At 37.9% G+C, this 15,450-nt stretch overlaps 1 protein-coding gene across 7 annotated transcripts in view; it reads right to left on the bottom strand.

Annotated features, from left to right (window-relative positions):
- Positions 1–15,221, bottom strand: part of Hydin (HYDIN axonemal central pair apparatus protein) — a 358,781-nt gene extending 343,560 nt beyond the window's left edge. For 3 of the 7 annotated variants that reach the window (XM_078032634.1, XM_078032638.1, XM_078032639.1), the window contains exons 1-2: positions 14,013–15,199; positions 12,665–12,829 (exon numbers count right to left, since the gene is read on the bottom strand). The gene's annotated coding sequence lies outside the window, so the exon portion shown is untranslated. Of the gene's footprint in view, positions 1–12,664; positions 12,830–13,985 lie in introns of all 7 variants that reach the window. The other 4 variants (XR_013430979.1, XM_078032635.1, XM_078032636.1 and 1 more) reach the window with 4 other exon arrangements.
- Between the last annotated feature and the right edge of the window lie 229 nt (positions 15,222–15,450).

Below are 15,450 nucleotides of genomic sequence, written 5' to 3'. Positions count from 1 at the left end.
TTTTAGGAATGCATACAAAACAGTAAAATACTAAAACTACTAAAAGTCAGGATAGCAATTTCTCTGAGACTGAGAAAGGAGGGGAAAAGATTTCTGAGATACTTCCAATTTAATTTTGGCCCAGATATAGGTTATACCTCCATTTGTAATTATTTGTTAAATGGTGTATATATAAGGGTATGAGTGTGTGTGTGTGTGTGTGTGTGTGTGTGTGTGTGAGAGAGAGAGAGAGAGAGAGAGAGAGAGAGAGAGAGAACATGAGCAAGAGATACATTTATATGTATGCTTTATTTTACAATTAAAATTCTAAGGAGTGTTCATTTTAAAGATAATACATTTCTTAAAACTGAGATAGCATGTTAGAAACTATGCATCAGTTTTTCCCAAAGTAGACTTACCTCGGAACCACCCTGACCTACTCCAGAGACACTAATTCAGTAGGTCCTAGGTAGTACAATTTTCAAATAGATATGCTGGTTTGGAAAGCTCTGGAGTCTAGACTTCATGGAAGAGTACAGCATTTTCCCTGGGAGTGTGCTGTGATAGGACTAGAACCAGCTCATGGCTTCCTCAAACCCTAGCCCATGGCCTCTCCCCTACGTCCATTGGGACTGGATATCCCTTGCCTTTTGTCTCAGCTATTGACCTACAAAGTTTTATAGGCATCAGGCTTACACATGAAGTGATAGCAGTAGGTACCTAATTGGACAGGTTTATGTAAATCTCTAGTTAGATGAAGTTTAATGTCCAGTGGATTAGCCTTGACCCTTAATTTGACCCACACTAAAATTTAAGATTTTCTGTTATTCTCTCAATCCATCGAATAAAGCACAAGAATAATACACAACTGCTGCATGCAGTGGCGCACGCCTGTAATCCCAGAGGCTTGAGAGGCTGAGGTAGGAGGATCACCAATTCAAAGCCAGCCTCAGCAACAGCAAGGTGCTAAGCAACTCAGTGAGACCCTGTCTCTAAATAAAATACAAAATAGGGCTGGAATGGGGCTCAGTGCTTGAGTGCCCCTGAGTTCAATCCCAGGTACAAAAAAAAAATATATATATATATATATATATATATATATATACATATATATATATATATATACACACACACACACACACACACACACACTCACAATTCCTGAAAATGATTTTAAACTGGTTAATACACACATTCCCCCCAGTTTAAGTCTCATTGATACTCCAGGTTGTCATTCAGAAAAGTTCATGAACACACATACTCCCATATTGATGTACTGCTCTTCAAAATGAGGAAACAAAATAATTTGAATGAAGCAGAAACTACCTTTGTTCCTGGCCAATAATAATATGTCTGTCCTACAGTTGTGTATTGATTGCTTTACCCACACAGAAATATCACTACCCTCCTATGAATTTCTTTTATGAACAAAAGTCTGTAAATGATGACCCCAAAATGAACTGGTTAAATTTAAAGACTCATTTTGAAAGATCAGTGTCCTCTGCTACAAATACAGTTCCTATGCAGATGAGGAGTTGAACCTGCCCTATGCCACTGAGCATAATTAGCCAGCTGCACTCTCATAATAAGGTGCAGATGGTTAATTGCACTTGCAAATAACTGCTTACTTGTGGGCACAAAAGCCTGTACCTAAAATCATTGGACGTATACTTGGGCCTATTTACACTCATGCAAATAAAACACATCTCCAAGGTTGCATGTGTGAGCCGGCCACAGCAGGCTCCAACTCCAGTGCTCTGGGGACAGCCCTTCACACTGCTGAGGTCAGGAAGGGACCTCTGGTTCAAAAAAGGGAACCATGGGTCACAAAGTCACTTTTCAACTGGTGAAATACTTCTCAGGGTGCTGAATCTTGGTTGAAAAATAATACCCTAATTTGTTACAATAGGAATCAATAAATAAGGTGAGGGTTTGGTTTCCCTAAAACCCAAAGTAAATTCTATATATTTTTAACGAAAACCCTGGGTTAAAGTTTGGGTTTTTGAATGTCCCCCAATGACCCATGTGTTAAATAAAGGCTTAACCCCCGGCCCATGGCATTACTCGGAGGCGGTAGAGGTTTCAGGAGGTGGAGCCCACTCTGGTGGGGGATATGAACTTGAAGGGGGATTATGGAACACAGGTCTCTTCTTCTCTCTTGCACATTTTGACATGAGGCAATCAGGCCTCCTCTGTCACATGTTTCAGCTATGATGTACTGTGCCACCACAGACCCAAAGCAATGGGGCCAACCAGTCATGCACTGAAAACTCCAAAACTGTGAGCCAAAACAAACCTTTCCTCTTTATAAGTTGATTTATCTCAGGTATTTAATATAGTTACGAAAAGCTGACTCACATACCTGAAATGAAAGAACTTTTTTCACAAGAAAATCTGTCAACATTAGTTTTCTGAGTAAGATAAGCCAAAACAACAAAAGACAATTTTCCTGAGAGGAATGTAATGCACTACTAGTTGAACTCCCATAATTCAGCCAGCCGTATTGGATACAACATACTCAATGATTTTGAGAGACTCTTCCAAAGATCGCATTTTAAAACATATCCTGTTAATCCCTGTATGGCAAAAATAGAATTCTGGGAGAAAGCAGAGAAGGGGTAACTACTTTATAAAACCCATGTTTGTTTAGAAGCCCTCTGCCAGCTGCAAAACTCTCAGTTTGGCAAGGGGTCAAGATGATAGGGCTGACGAACGGAATACCAATCTATTGAAATCTACACAGATCCTTTCTTCTGAAGAACCCCCTGGGTTATGTGATTCTGTTCAGTTTAATTGTATGTTGGGGAGGAGAAAAAGCTGCTTGCCGTGGTTTTAATTGCTGAGAACACACTATCTTTTTCGGGACCATCTGTTTAATTGTAATTACAAACAGCGATGTAAAAACAGGATGATTAACAAGTACAAAATTCCCTACCACCAACAGCTTTAACATAGCAAGCCATATTGTGAAGGAGTATGTTGCCGTTTCTCTCTCTGCAATATTTCATGATTTAGCAACTGACAACCTACCATTTATTATAGACTCTCATTCTGTTAGAGCTAAAATTATTAATTAGTATTCTTAGATTACATCCTCCTGTTATGCCTTTTTATTAAAACTTAATTCCTCCTGGGAGTGAAAGGGATTATGTTAGAAATGAAATATGTAAGGGCCCTTTTCTCTCCACTTCCCACCAAAATATCTGAGGTTTCATATAATGCCCATCACCTATAATTAATTACCAGGCACACTCCAAAGCATTGCAAGACTAATTTTTTGGCTTTCATAAACACAAATTTCTGCCTTCCTGGTTTTGAAATATGCTTACCACACTGTTATTATTTTAAAAGCTACAAGTATTGGTAAGTGTTTTCAGGCATGAATAAAAATAGCTTAACCTTGAAATCTATTTTAATTAGCGATTTTTTCAGAGCCACCGCTGCAAATTTGGGTGGATTGTTTATAATAAAAACAAGCATCAACAACATAGTTGTACAGAACATGGAATTAAGCAAAGTTGTTTAACTTGAGCTTACAATAACAGTTTAAATAAATAAAAACAGACACAGATGCAGCCAGATTATAATGCTATTAAAGCAACCTTATATTCAGGACATTTTAGGTAGCTTATTAAAGCAAGGAGATGCCATTTTAAAATAAAATATGGGGGATTTATGAACTTCAAGTAAAATTACAAGAGATTTCCTTAATCATTTTATACTAACTTTTCTTTAAAGTCAACCAAGTTGACTTTGGTACTGCTTTAAGGTGAAGATCACCATGTCAACAATCATACACTTTCTGACAAGCTTTTCGATTAAGTGCAGAATGTTTTTTTAAGTGCACCTTTCCTCCTTACCACCTAAAAGGATAAATATGACCTTTTTTTGTTGTTGTTAAATATGAACCTTTTTTAAAAAAAAATTACAGGACCAAAGCACTTTATATCCTAAAAGAAATGAAAAGACTGCAGTTTTTTCAAATTAAAGTGCACTACAGGCATTCTGCAATTATAAATTCCTCACTTATCTTCTCTGCCCAAACTGAAATTCTTCCAGCCATGATCCTACAATTATTTTTGCCTTATTTCAAGCCCCAATCCCCATAGAGAGACATTTTGTATGAAGAACAGCCAAATGCTAAGTGCCTCTGCAGTGATAATGAGGAAACAGGTCTTGGAGGGTGTTGTTTGAGAGGAAGAGTGCTCTAAGGAAAGGCCTGCTGCTTCTTCACTCTTCACGATGGTAACTGCGATGGGCTTATTATGGTCTTATTATGGTGTTCTAAATGTGCTTATCCCCAGCTGATGACCTCTCCACTGGGAATCTCATGAAGATGTTCCTGCTCTCCAAAGATGAACCTAAAGTAAGAATCTGAAGATCCACATACCCAGGGTGCAGAATCTCAACACCTCCCAAGTGCATATCTGTTAAAACCACCTTTTTATACCAGCAGGCTACATGGGTTTCTCTCAGACTTGAGGAGGGTTTTCAGGTGCTACGTGTTTTTGCTCCTAAAGTAGGGAAATGTTCTCAAAACTGTTCCTGAAACTTGAGAAACTCATTAATGCCAGGTGACTTTCCTTTGCTTGGTGGCTGCTTAAAATTTTCTCACACTCAGGCTGGAGGTATTATTGTGCTTCCCTCAAAACAACTCTACCTTTGTCTCATACACGAGACGTGAAATAAAATAAAACTGTCCAAGTACAACTGAAGAGCATTTATGTTCCTATATTCAAACGTCATACAGAATAAAACTATTATACCCATATTGCATAAAAAATTATTTAAATTCCTAGCGTCAATGTCTACATTCTCCAGTTGGCATTTGCTAAACCTGAATTTTTTCATCTTTGTCACACATATAAGCAGTCAATACATCCAAATTTCATATAAGATTTATTCTGAAGCTCTCAATAAATAAGGCAATACACAGCAATGGATTCCACTATTATGTTTAACTATAAAACACCAATAAATATTTTTAAAAAATTTATTCCAAAATAAAACAAAATAAATGATTTCACTTTAAATATTTTCATCAAAAAAAATGATTAGAAGCGTTTACTTCTGAGGAATGGAAGTGAGAGAGGATAGTGGAGTAAGGAAGCATTTTTTATGTTTTTGTGTTTTGTTTTGTTTTTTTATGAGGGATCTGTAAGTTACTGTGCAAAAGAAATCAAGATTAAAGAGTAATACATTGCTTTCTAAAACAATTAAAAATACTGGTTAAAATATTCTCAAAATCATCAAAGAGCTAACAAGACCATAAGGAACTACTAACCTACATCTAGCTAAAAGCAATAACCAAGACAGGTTAGTGGGCCACTGAAATCGATTTTGCTATGAGATAATTAGCTAGACATGAGTACAATGAGCTTTGCTTGTAGCTTTCTTGTAGGGGTTGAGGGAAAGGTTTCAAAGCTCAAGGCCCACCCAAGATGGAAAGACTGGTAGGAGACCTCAGTCCAAAGATGAATATTTGACTAAAAAAAGCTCCTTCCTACACCCCATCATCTCCACCTGAATGCAAAAGAAGTTTTCTTGGCATTGAACAGGGAAGAAAGATTTGGGGAAAATAAATAAATAAATAACAAAGAATATTTGGAAAATTGAAATCATAAGCCAACTCTCTAATAGATTTGCAGCCCAAATTCACATCATCTGTGAGCTCCAAATGTCTCTAAGTCTGATCTTACTTTAAATGAAGCTGGACAGGTAGTTTCCCCAGCAGAGGCAAAGGCAGATCCTCTCTGGAAGGGTGCTCCTTCATCTTAGTCATCAAAGAACCTCCCAAAACTAATTGTCCAAGGAAGATAAGCAGATCAAATTCAAAATAAACATGCACACTAAGAGAATGGGGGAAAAACACTTTGAAAAGAAGTAGCAAAAACTTCCTACAGAAAAAGAAATTCATGAAATGAAGATTAACTTTCACCACTCCTATTCCATGTAGTCCTTGAAACTCTAACAACAGCAATTAGGCAAAAGAAGGAAATTAAAGGGATATGAATAGGAAAAGAAGAGCTCAAATTATCTCTGTTTGTCAATGACATGATCCTATATTTAGAAGACCCAAAAAAATTTTCACCAGAAGATTTCTAGAACATATAAATGAATTTAGCAAAGTAGCAGGATACAAAAATCAATACCATAAATCAATCATGTTTCTATATTCCAATGATGAAACTGCTGAAAAAGACATAAGCAAAATTATCCCATTTACAATAGCCTCAAAAAAAATTAAATACTTGGGAACTGATCTAACAAAAGAGGCAAAGGGACTCTACACTAAAAACTAGAACACTAAAGGAAGAAACTGAAGAAAACCTTAGATGATGGAAAGATCTCCCATGTTCTTGGATAGGCAGAATTAATATTGTCAAAATGGCCATACTAACAAAAGTGCTATACAGATTGAGTACAATTTCTGTCAAAATTCTAATGATGTTCTTCATAGAAATAGAAAATGCAGTCATGAAATTCGTTTGGAAAAAAGAGACTCAGAATAGCCAGAGCAACCCTTAGCAAGCAAAGCAAAGCAGGAGGCATCATAATACCAGACTTTAGATTACACTACATAGATACAGTGACAAGAACAGCAAGGTATTGACACCAAAACAGGCATGGACACCAGTGGAATAGAATAAAAGACACAGAGACAAACCCACATAAGTACAGTTATCTCAGACCTGACAAAGGTGCCAAAAACGTACATTAGAGAAAAGGTAGCTTTTTTAACAAATGGTGCTGGGAAAACTGGAAATTCATATGTAGTAGAATAAAATTTAACCCCTATCTCTCACCCTGCATGAAACCTAACTCAAGGTGGCTCAAAGACCTAGGACTTAGACCAGCAACCCTGCACCTGCTAGAAGAAAATGTAGGCCCAATACCTTAATGTATCAGCTCAGGAAATGACTTCCTTAACAAGATTCCTTCAGTGCAAGAAGTAAAATAAAAATCAATAAATGGGATGTCATCAAACTAAAAAAAACTTCTTCACAGCAAAAGAAATAGTCAAGAGCACGAACAGGAGAGCCTATAAAACAGGAGAAAATCTTTGCCATCTGCTCCTCAGATAGGGCATTAATCCAGGATATACAAAGAACTCAAAAGTTGACTCTAAAAAACCAAGTAACCCAATTAATAAATGGGCAAAGGAACCAGACATACACTTCATAAAGAAATATGATCAGTCAACAAATATATGCAAAATATTCAGCATCTCTAGCTATTAGAAAAATGCAAATTAAAACTAAACTGAGATTTTTATATCACTCCAGTCAGAATGGCAATTCTCAAGAATAAAAGTAACAATAAATGTTGGCAAGGATGTGGGGAAAGGGTACAGGCATACATTGTTGATGGGACTGCAAATCAGTACAACCATTCTAGAAAGCAGCATGGAGATTTCTCAAAAAACTAGGAATGACCCAGCTATCCCTCTCCTGGGTCTACACCCAAAGGACTTAAAAACAACATATTACAGGGACACAGCCACATCAATGTTTATAGCAGCACAATTCATAATAGCTAAAGTGTGGAACCAACCTAGATGCCCTTCAATAGATGAATGGATAAAAAAATGTGGCATATATACACAATGGAATATCACTCAGCAATAAAAGAGAACAAAATCATGGCATTTTCAGGCAAGTATATGGAGTAGGAGAATACAATGCTAAGTGATGTTAGCTAATCCCCCAAAACCAAATGCCGAATGTTTTCTCTGATATAAGGAGGCTGATTCAAACTGGGTAGGAAGGGGGAGCAAGGGAGGAATAGACAAACTCTAGATAAGGCAAAGGGATAAGCCGGGAAGGAAGGGAGCATGAGGTTGGAAATGATGGTGGAATGAGATGGACATTATTATCCAAAGTACATGTATGAAGACACAAATGGTGTGAGTATACTTTGTATACAACCAGAGATATGAAAAATTGTGCTCTATATGTGTAATATGAGTTGTAATGCATTCTGCTGTCATATATAACAAATTAGAATTTAAAAAAATAGGAATGGAACCACCATTTGACCCAGTTATCCACTCCTTAGTATATATTCAAAGGATTTAAAACAGCCTATTTGTTACTCAGCCATTAAAAATAATGACTTTATGACACTTTCCAGTAAATGGATGGATCTGGAGACTATCATGCTAAGTGAAATCAGCCAGTCACCAAAAGCCAAAGGTCAAATGTTTTCTCTGATATGTGGAAATTAATCCACAATGAATGGATGTAGTGGGGGATAAAAAAGAATAGAAGTTAAGTGGAGTAGACAAAAGGGAATTGAGGAGAGATAGGATAAGGAAAGACAGTAGAATGAATCTGACATAACATTCCTCTGTACATATATGAATAAATGAATCTCACCATCATGTACATCCCCAATTAATTAATTTTTTTAAAAAACTATGGGTAAATGGCAGAAAGATCAGTAGAGTACAGGGAAGGGAGCTGGGTCTGGAGGTACTTGGTACTGAATCCATTTGGATATAATTAAATAAGCATGAACTATATCTTATTCTAGTTAGAGTCCCATGCTTATGAATGTACATGATGGTGGGACTCACTGTGTTGTTTTTATATATGTACATGGACAAATTATGTCAGATTCATTTCATTGTCTTTCCTTTGCCTATCCCCCACCTCCCTACCCTCCATTCCCCATTATCTAGCCTACTTCTATTCTTCCCGCACCCCCTTACCTTACTATGGGTCAGCTTCCATGTATTAGAGATTCTATTCTACCTTTGTTTTGGGGGACTTTTGTACTTCAATTAGCATGATAATATCATTTTCTAGCAAAAGTCCTATTTTTAAAGATGTTGGAGAGCTATAGAACAAACACAGACTAGAAGAACTACAGTTCCAGAAGAGGAATGGCCTGTTAGCAGTGAATTGAAGTCACTGCCCTTGCTTTTGTCTGGGACATTTGCTATTTCTGGGCACAGACAGAGGATCTAACTTGGCATTGTCAGAAAGATTCTTAAGTTCAGAAGGGAACCAACAAAATACCTGATGGTTGTGAGACTGGCTGATTGAAGTTTACTTGAAAACTATGGCCAGATTTCCATATGGATGATTATCTGAGAAGTGAGGCAGCATGCAAGCCCTGGAGCTGGATGAGGAAAGCAAATGTGCTAATCCCTAGGTACAGAGAACTTGAGATCCAGCTAGAAGGAGAGGCCTGCAACAACCACCCAGTTTTCTCCCACAAAACAGTAGAAAGACGCTCCACAACTGACAGGCTGTGCAGCCAAAGAGCTGACCTCAAAAGCTTCAAGGAACAAAACTTTCAAGGCTGGGGAGATGAAGCTGGAAAACTCTGAGTTGAAAACCTTGAGAGAGCCAGTCCCAAGGCAAAAAATAGGTGGGAAAAGTGGGTGAGATTGCCGTCTACCTTGCATGCCTAGGAAACATATATCACTGAAATGCTCAAAGAAATAACAGCTTTATGTTTTCCAGATTTGATAGAAAATACACAGATAAAGAAAAAACCTACCACTAAGCAGAATATATAAAAAGAAACACATCTAAATGCATCATAGTAAGACTGTAGAACATCAAAAACAAGCCCTAAAAGAACGGAGAGGTGGGAGTAGGAAGAAAAAGATGGATTATTTTCAAAGTAGGAAGAGTTAGGCTCAACAGCAGACTTATTTTATTCCCATATATTTTTAATTGGTGCATTATATTTGTACATAATAGTGTGATTTGTTGTCACATATTCATATCTGCACCCAATAACCACAGAGTTAGGCCAGTATTATCATTCCCCAGCATTTCCCTTTCCTTCTCTTCCTCCCTTGGCCCCTCTTTCTTCTACTGATCTTCCTTCAGCAGCTTTCTTAAAGACAAAAGTGGAAGGAAAAAGAAATCATTAGTTTGCTGATAGCCTCAACATGAAACTAATAAAATTCATTTCAGATAGAAGAAATGTGATCCCAGGTGGAAAGACTAAGATACAAGAGCGAATGCAGAGCTTGGGAAATGAATGGTATATGACTATGCTGAACCAAATGTATTACGTTCACATAAATTAAAAATTCAATTCATGAAGCATGGCCATGCATTTGGAGACATTTGATTCATGACAGTAATAGCCCTGAAGCAAGGAAAGAATGGAGGAACTTTGGATTGGGCAGAGGGGAGGGAGGGAAACGGGAGGGGTATGGGGGTGAAAAAGATGGTTGAATGAGATGGACATTATTACCCTATGTATGGGTATGATTGCACGAATGGTGTGACTCTAAATCATGGACAACCAGAAAAACAAAAAGTTGTGCTCCAATTGTGTACAATGAGTTAAAATGCATTCTGCTGTCATGTATAACTAACTAGAACAATATTTTTTAAACAGCATTGGAGAAAGAATGGACCTTGGGGCTGGGGCTGTAGCTCAGTGGTAGAATGTTTGCCTTGCAGGTGTGAGGCCCTGGGTTCGATCCTCAGTACCACATAAAAATAAACAAATAAAGATATGTTGTCCATCTACAACTAAAAAAAAAATTAAAAAAAAGAATAGGCCTTTTGGTTAAGAATACTGAGTACCCAATGTAAATAACCAAGATACACCCCTACACTAGACTATATGTAAGAATAAAAAATCATTTAATTCCACTGGGAAAAAGTGAATAAAACTAATAAAACAAGGAACAAGGTTTCAACATACAATATTAAACACAAAAGACACTGCATTTCTATATACTAGCAACAAACAATCAGAAACCAAAAATTGAAAAATAGCACAAACAAACGCCTCAAAAAACATGAAATAGGTAGAGAGCTAATAAAATATATACAGAAGTTGTATGCTAAAAACTATAAAATGTTGTTGAAAATAATTAAAGAACACTTGAATAAAAGTAGATATACTGTGTTGGAAGATTCACTATTACTAAAGACATCAATTATCAACAACCTATTGATGGATGAAATCCAATCAATGTCCCAACAGGACCTTTTACAGACATCAATAATGTATTTCCAAAACTTACATGAAAAGGTACAGCAACCAAGAAGAGCGAAATCAATTTTAAAATATAAGAATAAAACAGGGCTTGAACAACCGGATTTCAAAATTCCCTGTAAAGTTACATAAATATATATACATATTTTTTCTACACAAATATTCTAGATAAAAATTACATTTATTGGGCTGGGGATGTGGCTCAAGCGGTAGCACACTTGCCTGGCATGCACGGGGTGCTGGGTTCGATCCTCAGCACCATGTACAAATAAAAAAATAAAGATGTTGTGTCCATTGAAAACTAAAAAATAAGTATTAAAAAAATTCTCTCTCTTTAAAAAAATACATTTATATAGATAATTAGAATAGATAATTCTAGATATACAACTTAGTAAAAAGACAACTAAATAACTTAATAAAACATGGGCCATAGATACAAACAAAACTTTATCAAAAAGTTCACCAAACTTCTTCACCAAAGATACAAGAAGCAAAGGTTGTTTAATGTCATTTATCATTAGAGAAATGCAAATTAAGATCAGAAATCTGATACCACTACCACACACCTATAAGGATAGATAAAATTAACCAAATTATTATCTACTGGCAAGTTGTAGCCAGTGAAACCCTCATACTATGTGAGCAGAAATGCACAGTCCACCAAATCACTTTGAAAATCAGTATGATAGTTTCTTGTAAAAGTAAATGTATATTTACCATATAACCTAGTAATCCTATTTCCAATTATTTATCAAAAAATGATAACATGTCAATATAAAAACCTGTGCATGAATGCAGCAAACCTATTTATTCATAACCACCAAATCCTGCTAGCAACCCTGATGTCCATCATCTGGGGATGCAGCTATTCAAAGGAATACTTCTCAGCAATAAAAAGGAATGAAGTACTGTTACACATGATAACATTTCCCCTCAGAGGAAATGCTAACAAAAACATGCCAGACAATATATTTTATGTATTTTATGACTCCCTTTACATGACATTCTGGAAAACATAAAATAAAAATTCAGATCATTGATTGCTGTGGGCAGGAGGTAAGGAAATAGACATCAGGAATTGGAGAACTTCTTGAGCCAGTGGAATCATATACTTATTGTGGTGATAATCACACAACTTTGTATTTTTAAAATCAATGCATATATCTGTACATCTAAAAGGTGTGAATTTTATTATATGTAAATTATACATCAACAGACCTGACTTTAAAAAGAGATAAGAAATTACTAGAATATAAAAATTAATCATACCTCATTATTAAATACTGTTAAAAACCCAGGCATGTACAGTACTCCTATAAATAACACAAAAAGGGCAGCCAAGTTTAAAATTGTGCAAAGATAAAGATAAGCAATTCACATTATAGCAATTATCAATAGTCAACAATCACAAACTGCTCAATCTGACATGTAATCAGGAAAATACAAACTAAAAATACAAAGTGATAACCATCAATTTTCCATCAAAAAGACAAAACTTTTATATCAAGCATTGATGAGTGTACAGGGCAAACTCCACCTCCACACTAACATCCAAATGAGTTGCCCAAATGGGGATGATGGAATTTGAACTACCTCCACACTTGACTTGATCAGAAGACAGAAAAATAATATTTTAAACTGTTGGGTGGTTACTATTCCAATTGGTGAGCCTGTGGCATAGAATGAGACAAGATGGTCCTCATCTTACCTGCTGGTGAATTTAGTATGGGAACAATTGTGCAGACTGGAGACTCCTCAGAAGGTGTGCAGGAATGATTCCAAGCAAAAAGTGATGTCCAGCCACATCACTAGTAGAGCCTCCTCAACATTCTCAGGGAAGAAACTCAAATGTGAGGTCAAGACCAGGGCAAAACTTAGAAGAACAAAGATATAATGGAACTGATCAATATATCCTTCTACTAATTTATGGTGACAAATGGGAAAAGTCTATACATTAGAACTTTATAGAATTTGCAGAAATACTCCCAGGATTAAAATTTTTCAATGGTTCAGCTTCAAGACCATTATTACTAATTTCCAGAATTTTTTCTACTGTGTTCATCTTTGACCTTAATCAAGCTCTGACTTCCAAACCTAACACAGAGTAAAATATGAATCCAGTGTACAAGTTCATCAAAGACACAGAGTTTGTCTTACAGTAATTTTTTTTTCCCTGAAAAACACCTAGGATAGTACTCGACATGAAGTAGAACCTCAATTGCTTTAAGGAATAATTAAAAGGAGAATTGGAAAGAATCATCTAGGTAAATTACACACTGTAGAATCCTGAAATGAGAAGGACAAGCCTTCACAGAAGCAGAGAGCAAGATACCCAAGACAAACAGGAGAGCTCACATACAAGACAGGACACTGCAGCCAGCACAGCCCATCCTACAAAGGGCCACTCACTAGCCCGGACCATGGGGAGTTTGCTGAGCCCAAACCGCACAACTGGATAGGTTGGTTAATCATTAGTCACTTCGCAGGACCACTGGGCTATGAAAAGAGACTATGCATCTGTCGCAAAGTACGTCTGAGGGTGTACTGGGCATGCAGCTGATCCTCACACTCATTTTCAGAAGGAAACCTGGGAGGGAGGTGAAGGAGGGTTGGGGACGTGGCACCCCATTTTCCTGGTGTGAGGAAAAGCAGAAAATAATTTGCCCAAGGTCTCGGAGCCAATTTGAAGTTATAAGCATGGTAACCCCAGGTCTTATGTCCCTGGTGCAAAAAACCTGCCCCTTGCTACCTACTTGGCTGGGGATTCCCAGGAAGGGAAATCCAAGATCCCATAACTTTAATGGAGGTGAGGAGAAGGGGCCACAGGAGGAGTGGGGAGGGGTCTGAAAACGCTGGGGAGGCCCTCGATGCCGAGGCAGGGCAGGCGCGAGAAGTGACAACTTTATGTAGTCCCCATGCCCTGCGCACTTTGACCCCAGGGTCACTGCGGGACCTCCGACCCCCGTGCACCCTGGATCCCAGGTCAAGTCCACACCCCCATTCCCTGAGAGACCCAGCATCCAACTCACAGACACTTCAGCAAAGGGGCTGCCTACCCTCCAAGCCTCCAGCTTTCTTCTGGCACCGCAGGGTCTGGAGCTGTTGCTATCCGTTGCCACAGCAACCACGGATGGCTGCACAGCCTAGCAAGCCAAACGGTGATTGGAGAATCGAGCGTCCTTAGCAACCACCAGGCAGTGCTGCGAGAAGCAAAGGAATTTAGTTTCCAGGGATCCTTGTGACACCGGCTCACCCCAACGTCACCCTTGACCAGGAACCTGTCCCAGTTCATTAAAGGAACTTTGTGTATTATCTCCTTGGACACCTGCCCCTCTGTGTTGCTGCAAGGACCCCAATTTCCACAGGAATATTTAACCTTGGGCCCTTTGACTCTTCTGGAGGCCCATGCACACTTTCGAGTTAGATACAAAAGTTATGTCCATTCACCCGGTAAGATGGTCCCATACCTGAAGATTCTCAGAGAAGCTGGAAGAAAACCCAGGTTGCCTGGTGCCCCAGACTATCCAAAAAGGATAACTTCCAATGTGTGAATCCCAACTTTTTCAGAGACAGAAAACAAGTATCAGTTCTTCCCAGGCTTTATTTAAGTCATACCTTTAGACATCTTCCTTCGTGTGTTTATTAAACAAGTGTCTATTACTTAGTGAGTATGGGTCATATATTTGTCTTAAAAGCATTTTTCGAGGCACTAGAAGATTGCAACAGTGAAGGCAGTTTCACATCTTAGAGCTTAACTTCTGGTATGGGAAACAACAGAGACCATAAAACCACAGATTGTGATAATAAGTAAAAAGCGGCAATATGACGGAGAGTAGCAAGGTGCTGAGCTGGAGACATGTGGTCAAGGGTGGCTTCTGAGGAGATGGCCTATGAGCTGGGATATGATAAGATACCAGTTAGAGAGGGCAACAGGCAAAGCAAACAAAGTTTAAAACAGAAATGAGTTTGGTATGTTCGAGAAAATGAAAGCCCAGGGTGGTTGCCACAGAGAGGGCAGGAAGGACTGTGGTAAGACACAGTCAGAGGGTTCCTCCCTGGACCTTCCAGGACTGGCTCCTTCTCCTCCACACTCCCTAGCTCCTCTATTATTTCCTGCCATGCCCCATCATGTTGCCCAGTGTATTTCCTTCATAGCCCTTGTTACTTTTTATTATGGCAACAGAGACTGTTATTTGTATCCCAGCAGCTAAAACAATAATTGACCCTGGGTGGAAACTAAATAAATATTTGTGAGCTACATGAATCTGTATATCACAATACCAATAATGTAGGAGACTAAATGGTTACAGTGGCAAACAAGATCAAAACACTGGTGTCTTTAGGGAGCTTTAATGTCTGTGGAAAAAGTGAATTACAAGCTATGTGGGCAAACTGTGTGCAGAATTGAATGATTTATACAGCATGTGCTGCAAGGAACCATTCAACAATTCCCTTGATCATTTCTTTAATCTTGCATTTATATTTCAGTTCAGT

The sequence above is a fragment of the Ictidomys tridecemlineatus genome, chromosome 15 (assembly GCF_052094955.1).
Source record: "Ictidomys tridecemlineatus isolate mIctTri1 chromosome 15, mIctTri1.hap1, whole genome shotgun sequence".
NCBI lineage: Eukaryota > Metazoa > Chordata > Mammalia > Rodentia > Sciuridae > Ictidomys > Ictidomys tridecemlineatus.
The sequence above is the reverse complement of the archived record's forward strand: the minus strand, read 5'-3'. Positions and strand labels throughout refer to the sequence as shown.